Below are 8688 nucleotides of genomic sequence, written 5' to 3' on the forward strand. Positions count from 1 at the left end.
AAAATCTCGGATTATCGGAATCTCTGACAGTGATCCACTCATGGAACACCAGGGAATGATGACTGGTTTGGAATAATTTCCAAAATCCAGGAGGTTCACAAAGATCCACAATCCTGAGATTCACTGTCTCACTCATAAGTAAGGTCTAGGCAACTAAACACAAACAAACCTCTCAAAGAATATGGAGAAAGTAGCAAGGAGCTCAAAGGGGGAGTTAGGAGGGCTAAATGGGGTCATGAAATGTCCATGGGCAGCAAGGTTAGGGACAATCCTATTTTATACATTTATTAGGAGCAAGAGGGAAAAAGTAGGCCCACTTGAGGATAAATGAGAGAGGTAATGTGTGGAGCCATAGGAACTGGGTGAGATCCTTAATGAGTACTTTGCATCAGTATTCACCAGAGAGAGAGGTAGGGGGGATGTTGAGGTTAGGGAAGGGTGTGTAAATAGTCTTAGGCAGGTCAATATAATAAAGGAGGAAGTGTTGGGTAACTTAAAATGCATTCAGATAGACAAGTTCCCAGTGCCAGATGGGATGTATCCCAGGATATTGAGGGAGGCCAGGGAGGAATTAGTTGCAGCCTTAACAGATAGCTTTGCATCCTCTTTGGCTACAAGTGAGGTTCCAGAGGATTAGAGAATGGCCAATATTGTTCCCTTCTTTAAGAGAGGAAACAGAGATAATCTGGGTAATTATAGGCCGGTGAGCCTGATGTCAGTGGTGGGGAAGCTTTTGGAGAAGATACTGAGAGACAGGATTTGTTCACATTTGGAAGCGAATGGGCTTGTTAATGACAGGCAGCATGGCTCTGTACGGGAAAGGTCATGTCTCACCAATTCATTGAGTTTCTTGAGGAGGTGACAGGAATAATTGATAAGGGAAAGGCAGTGGATGTTGGCTACATGGGCTTTAGTCAGGCATTTGACAAGGTCCTTCATGGCAGGCTGGCACAAATGGTAAGATCCCATGGGATCCAGGCTGTGCTGGCCAGATGGATACAGAACTGGCTTGGTCATAGAAGGCTGGAAGGATGCTTTTCAGAATGGAGATTGGTAACTAGTGGTGTTCCACATAGATCAGTGCAGGGAGTATTGCGTGCAGTTCTGATTTGCCAGACTAACAGAAGGATGTGGATGCTTTGGAGAGAGTGCAAAGAAGGTTTACCAGGACGTTGCCTGGTCTGGGGGTATTGATTATGAGGAGAGGTTGGATAAAACCAGATGTTTTCACTGGAAAGACAGAGGCTGAGGAGTGACCTGATAGAGGTCTACAAAATTATGAGAGGTATGGATAGGGTGGATAGTCAGAGGCTTTTTCCCTCAATGTCAACAAAAGAGCACAGGTTCAAGGTGAAGGGGGAAAGTTTAAGGAAGATGTGTGGGGAATGTTTTTCATACAGAGGGTGGTCGGTGCCTGGAATGTGTTGCCAGTGGAAGCAGGCACGTTAGCAACATTCAAGGTGTGTCTTGATCGACACACGAACGGGAGGTGAATAGAGGGATAGGACCCAGGTAGCCGTACAGGTTTGCTGGGCCGAAGGGCCTGTTCCTGTGCTGTTCTTTGTTCATTGAAACAATGAAATAAAATGGTATCACAATAGACTGTAATCCACATAAATAATGCAAAACTCAAACAGATTCACTCTGATGAAGCACTTACACCGAAAGCAGTAATTATGTTTAATATTTAAGGTGCTGTCGGCTCCAACAATCTCTACTTTATTAAAAATAGATTAAATGCAAGAAGCATAAATAATACAGAAAGACTGTAAAGTGCCCACCAACATTGCGCTTTACTAAACACCACTCTGATTCGAATTTAATGTGGACCCTGACTGACTTATTTATGTATTGAGCATTGTCAGCCCCTGTTGAGTTCTTACCCAATGATTCAGAGACTAACAGAATGATCCCCCTGTAACACACTGATCTGGTTCATTATCATTGACTCATAATACCTTCGATATGGCCTAACAAACCACTCTATTCAAGGGTAACCTGGCTCAACCTTAAATGCAATACCCACATCACCTGAATGAATTAGAAAAGCAGCAGCTAAGCACATAAGAACATACATGTGCATAGATCCCTGAAAGTTGGCACCCAGGTTGATGAGGTTGTTTAGAAGGCATACAGTGTGTTAGCTTTTATTGGTAGAGGGATTGAATTTTGGAGCCGTGAGGTCATGTTGTAACTGTACAAAACTCTGGTGCGGCCGCACTTGGAGTATTGCGTACAGTTCTGGTCGCCGCATTATAAAGGAGGATGTGGAGGCATTGGAAAGGGTGCAGAAGAGGTTTACCAGGATGTTGCCTGGTGAGAAAGTCTTATGAGTAAAGGCTGAGGGACTTGAGGTTGTTTTCATTAGAAAGAAGAAGGTTGAGAGGTGACCTAATTGAGGCATACAAGATGATCAGAGGGTTAGATAGGGTGGATAGTGAGATCCTTTTTCCTCGGATGGTGACGGCTAACATGAGGGGACATAGCTTTAAATTAAGGGGTGGTAATTATAGGATGGACGTCAGAGGTAGGTTCTTTACTCAGAGGGTAGTAAGGGTGTGGAATGCCCTGCCTGCAGCAGTTGTGGACTCGTCAACTTTAAGGGCATTCAAATGGTCAGTGGATAGGCGTATAGATAACATTGGAATAGTTTAGGTTAGAGGGTCATTAGATTGGTTCCACTGGTCGGCGCAACATCGAGGGCCGAAGGGCCTGTACCGCGCTGTAATGTTCTATGTTCTATGTTCAATCTCAACTCTTGTCCAGTGATGAGAGCTTGAAAATGTACAGAGGTTCAATTGGATAAACTCCCCCTTTCCTCCCTGGAGAATGAGGTGCTCACTGATCCTGTGCCAAGTTAAACATGTTTTAAAATGGTAGCAGCCTTTCTGGCCTGTGCTACCCAAGCTGCCCTGGAGCACTCAGTAACGTCAGCTGCTGAAAGGCAGCCTGCATCTCAATGGGGAGGTTCATCGCGGCTGCAAGGACACCTTCCAGAATAGTGTCCCATTTTGTGGTAATGGTTGAGAAAGAAATTACCAAGATTTAGTGACAAAACACTGGGATGCCCTGCAGCAAGATGGAGAGAAGAAGAGGCAGCCTATATCCACAAACAGGCCTTCAGACACATGCTTGGGAGACAGTGGGAAAACCAACAGAAGAGACCTGTGCCAGGACTGCGCTGCCAAGATCAAAACTCAGGAAGAAGCTCAATAACACAAGTTATCAAGATGCACGAGTTCACAGCATACCACCAGCTTCATCCATCGCTCATTCACCACACTTCCATCACTGACCTACCAATAATTCCTGTCAATAATACTTGACCCGGAACATTCAGAAGCTTCGCCTCATTGTTGCAAACTTTGCATCCATTGCACACACCTCCCACTTGCTCGCTGAATAGAAAGCCAATGAACCCTCTCAGATTGATGGTTGCCTACTCCAACTCCTGGCACCCTGCCCATGCCCTTGCTGCTGTCTGCCAGCCAGCCAGCCAGCCAGCCCAGACAGGCCAGGCCAGGGTGAAGCTGGGCCCTCAGGGTCTAGGGCTACCCCAGACACCTGCAAACTTCTCAACTGAAGATCAGCACCTTTCTCCCAGGCGGATGGGAAGTGATGTATTTCAACACAAAATTTAAAATGACCAAAAACTCTTTCATCTTGTGCTTCAGTTTCTGCTGTAGGCGTGTCGATATCACAGACTCATATCCACATCCTGGCAACATTCATATTGGGAGGGTTCCTTAAAACAGTCACAAACTGCTGAGATTATAGTCCTGATCATGGAAATAATTTAATAAAAGACTGTGAGGATTCCCAATATTGAGACTGAGACTATTTCCATTTGGCAAATATCCCATCATGGCTCTGACAAAGGCTCATCCTGACTCAAAACCTTACTTCTGCTCTCTCTCTCTCTCTCTACACTGATGGAGAGAATCCCGGCCACTCTACCCCGTCCCACCCCCATCCCGTCTCTCCTCGCCTCCCTCACTCTCTCTCTCTCTCTCCCTCCCTCACCCCCATCTCTCTTCCTCGCCCCCTGTCTTCCTCCCTTGCCCCCTCTCTCCCTCCCTCACCCCCTCTCTTGCTCCCTCATGCCCTCTCTCTCTTCCTCACCCCCTCTCCCTCCCTTGCCCCCCCTTCCTTGCCCCCTCTCTCCTTCCCTCACCCCCTCTCTCCCTCCCTTGCGCCCTCTCACCCTCCCTCACCCCCTCTCCCTCCCTCACCCCCTCTCTCCCTTTGTCACCCTCTTTCTCCCTTCCTCGCCCCCTCTCTCCCTCCATGCCCTGTCTCTGGCAGACTTGCTGAGATTTTCCAGCATTTTTGGTTTTTGTTTCCGATTCCAGTATTCATATTGAATTTTACAATGTGGGATTGTCCTTGGGAAGACGGATTGTTGATACGTTGTCCTGGAAACAAATGCTCTTTGTAGTTTGTGTGGATGGTTACCTTGTGTTTTGTCATTACTGAGGGGGGGGTCGGGGTGAGGGGCAGTGGTGGGGGCAGGGGGGGGGACACGGGAGATACCAGGACTTGTTTCTATCCATTCCCAATAGTCCATTCCATATCCTATAGAAGATTTTGACCCTCTTTTGTTGGAGCGATTCCCATTCCAAATCTTTGGTCCAGGATGGAAATTTTCCACACTGACTGCAGAATGCAGACTGGTGCAGAATAATGCAGCGTTTAAAGTTTTAAAAGTTTACTGATTACTTTTTTGATTTGATTTGATTTATTATTGTCACATGTATTAGTATATAGTGAAAAGTATTGTTTCTTGTGCACTACACAGGCAAAGCATTACGTACATAGAGAAGGAAAGGAGAGAGTGCAGAACGTAGTATTACAGCCATAGCTAGGATGTAGAGAAAGATTAGCTTAATGCAAGGTAAGTCCATTCAAAAGTCCGACAGCAGCAGGGAAGAAATTGTTCTTGAGTCGGTTGGTAAGTGACCTCAGGCTTTTGTATCGTTTTCCTGATGGAAGAAGATGGAAGAGAGAATGTCCATGGTGCACGGGGTCCTTAATTGTACCGGCTGCCATTGTGGACAGATTCAGTAGATGGGAGGCTGGTTTGTGTGATGGATTGGGCTACATTCATGACCTTTTGTAGTTCGTTTTGGTCTTGGACAGAGCAGGAGCCATACCAAGCTGTGATACAATCAGAAAGAATGCTTTCTATGGTGCATCTGTAAAAGTTGGTGAGAGTTGTAGCTGACATGCCAAATTTCCTTAGTCTTCTGAGAAAGTAGAGGCGTTGGTTCGGCTTTCTTAACTATAGTGTCAGCATGGGGGGGGGGAACCAGGACAGGTTGTTGGTGATCTGGATGCCTAAAAACCTGAAGCTCTCAACTCTTTCTACTTCATCCTCAGTGATTAGACAGGGACATGTTCTCCTCTACACTTCTCAAGTCGGTGACAATCTCCTTTGTTTTGTTGACATTGAGGGAGGGAATATTGTTGCTGCACCAGTTCACCAGATTCTCCATCTCATTCCTGTTCTCTGTCTCTTCATTTTTGAGATCTGACCCAGTACAGTGGTGTTGTCAGCAAACTTGAAAATTGAGCCAGAGGGGAATTTGGCCACACAGTCATAGGTGTATAAGGAGTATAGTAGGGGGCAGAGAACACAGCCTTGTGGGGCATCGGTGTTGAGGATGATCGTAGAGAAGGTGTTGTTGTCTATCCTTACTGATTGTGGTCTGTGGGTTCGGAAGTTCAGGATCCAGTCGCAGAGGGAGGTGCCGAGGCCCAGGCCGAGGAGTTTGGAGATGAGTTTTGTGGGAATCATAACGTTGAAGGCTGAGCTGTAGTCAATAAATAGGAGTCTGATCTAGGTGTCTTTGTTATTTAGGTGTTCCAGGATTGAGTGCAGAGCCAGAGGAATGGTTTCTGCTGTGGACCTATCGCCGGGCTAGGCAATCTGTATTGATTCATGCCGTAACTAACCTTTCGAAGCATTTAATAATGATGGATGTCGGGGCCACCAGCTGATAGTCATTAAGGCATGCCGCTTGGTGTTTTTTAGGTACCGGGATGATGGTTGTCTTCTTGAAGCAGGCAGGGACCTCAGATTGTTGGAAAGAGAGGTTGAGGTTGTCTGTGAATATCCCCGCCAGCTGATCCGCACAGGATCTGAGTGCTTGTCCCGGTACCCCATCCAGGCCAGTGGCTTTCCTTGGGTTGACCTTTGAAAGAGTTGTTCTGACATCTGCAATAGTGACCCCAGATACAGGTTCATCTGAGCCTCCCAGGGTGGAGGGGATGCCCTCACTGACCTCTTGCTCAAAACAGGCGTAGGATGCACTGAGCTCATCAGGGAGGGGTGTGTTGGAGCCGGTGATTTTACATGCCTTCATCTTGTAGCCTGTTATGTCTTGCAGACCTTGCCGCAATCGATGGGGGTCTGCGTGGCTAGCCTGGGATTCTAGTTTAGTCTGGTATTGTCTTTTGATCCAAAACATCCATCCTTGACAAATCTCCTTAGATCATATCTGGCTTTCTTGTGTCGGCTGACTTGAATGCCTCAGACCCGGTCTTCAGCAAGCAGTGGATATCCCTGTTCATCCATAGTTTCCGGTTGGGGAACGCACGGATTTGCTTCCTTGGCACACAGTCTTCTACACACTTACTAATGAAGTCAGTTACTGTAGTGGCGTATCGTTCAGGCTGGCCACAGAGTTTTTAAATACTGATCAGTCCACCGACTCCAAGCAGCTCCGTAGACCATCCGATTCCTCAGACTAACATTGCATGACTTTCTTTGATGGATTCTCCTGCTTCAGTTTTTGCTTATAAGCCAGGAGCAGGAGCACAGCCTTGTGATCTGATTTGCTAAAGGGCGATAGAGCAGTAGGCATGTTTGATATTTGTGTAGCAGTGGTCTAAGATGTTTGGGCCTCTGATGGAACAGGACACGTGTTGGTGGTAACTTGGTAGTTTGTTCTTGAGCTTGGACTGACTGAAGTCCCTGGCCACGATAAACAAGCCCTCGGGATGTTTCATCTCAAACCTATTTGTAGTAGTGTATATTTTGCCCAGCGCCTGTGTCACAAGTAGACTTACATTAACACTGCAATGAAGTTACTGTGAAAATCCCCTAGTAGCCACACTCCGGTGCCTGTTCGGGTACACTGAGGGAGAATTTAGCATGGCCAATGCACCCTAACCAGCACGTCTTTCAGACTATGTGAGGAAACCGCAGCACCTGTGAGAAACCCACGCAGACACAGGGAGAATGTGCAGATTCCACACAGACAGTGACCCAAGCCAGGAATTGCTTTGCTTCAATGGTATTTATACCGCTCACCACGTAAGGATCTTATACACAATTTATATACTCCAGGATTGGATTAATAAATGTTTGATAAGCTGTAATTCTGATATTTTAGTTTCAATAGTAAATTTTTCCCCTGTTTGCCCTGGATATTATCTGCTGGATGTGGCATCTCCATTGCAGATTGTCTTAAAGATAAATGCCCAGGTCTGGTTCTGTATCTATTTGGAGGGTTTGATGACAGAGCTGTACTTGCTGGTGTCACACACAAGGTGTAGCAGTTTTTGGCAATGAATGCCACTGCCATGGGCTCTGCCAACCTCAACCAGGTCTCTCGCTGTGGACCACACAATCTTTAGAAACTTCAAAAGCACAGATAATTGCATTTATAGCCAGAGCAAATAATCCGGCAACCATCCTGTTCCTAGTGGCCCGTGGCTCTGTCAACCAGAGTGGAGGAGATTCTATGGTGAGGGGAAAGTGAAGACACATTAGAAAGATTGGTGCGGAAGATGGCAGCATTAAAACAGATAGGAGAGTGAAGGAGGAATTGAGAATGGAATTGTTGGTAAGTGACTGGGCTCTGTTTCAAGTCACATTTTCTGTGCCTGGTACACTGGTGTTCTGAAAATCTCCAAGTTTTATGCAACACAAACTGCTGTGGACAAGCTGCAACATAAAGGATGTTGTATGTAACTGTGCCAGAGCTTTAATGAATGAAAATCAAGCTGGGAAAATACAAAAGAAAAGTAAACACCATCAGGAAAAGTTTACTATCTCTGTCTGGTGTCTTTATTTAGCTCTGTTATATATTAATGTGGTTAGCTACATATACAGCATAAAGATGAAAATATCGTCATGCAGTGAGTGGAGCTTTATTAGATAGATGCTCCTTATAGTCCAGGATGGCAGAGAGGAATAATCAGTGAATGTCCCTGATAACATCACTATGTGTCAGGTGACTTATCGGGATGTATTGGTTTACAATACATAACAAATTCATTCGCATTAACGGATAGTCATTGAATGAGGAATTGTTCACAGACTCAGATTTGGTAGAAAGTAGACAAATCGCTGGAATTTTACCGTCCTGCCCGTCACGGGAATTGGAATGGATGAGGGGCGGACAATGGGAAGATCCGTTGACCTCCGGTGGGATCTTCTGGTCTTGGGTTGAGAGAGGCTATGAAATCCCGCCCAATGGATTGCATTTGCTCACCTTTGTCAGTCTGTCTGTAGTCTGGGTTCTTTGAACTTTCTTTGTTTGTTCCTTGTTAAGTTGATTGGCCATGCTAAATTGCCCCTTAGTGTTGGGGGGGTGTAGTGGGGTAAATGCATGGGGTTATGGGGATAGGATCTGGATGGCATTGTTGTTGGTTAGGATTGATGGGTCGTATGACCTCCTT

Source organism: Carcharhinus amblyrhynchos, chromosome 22 (genome assembly GCF_965287045.1).
Source record: "Carcharhinus amblyrhynchos chromosome 22, sCarAmb.v2.hapA, whole genome shotgun sequence".
NCBI classification, from domain to species: Eukaryota; Metazoa; Chordata; class Chondrichthyes; order Carcharhiniformes; family Carcharhinidae; genus Carcharhinus; species Carcharhinus amblyrhynchos.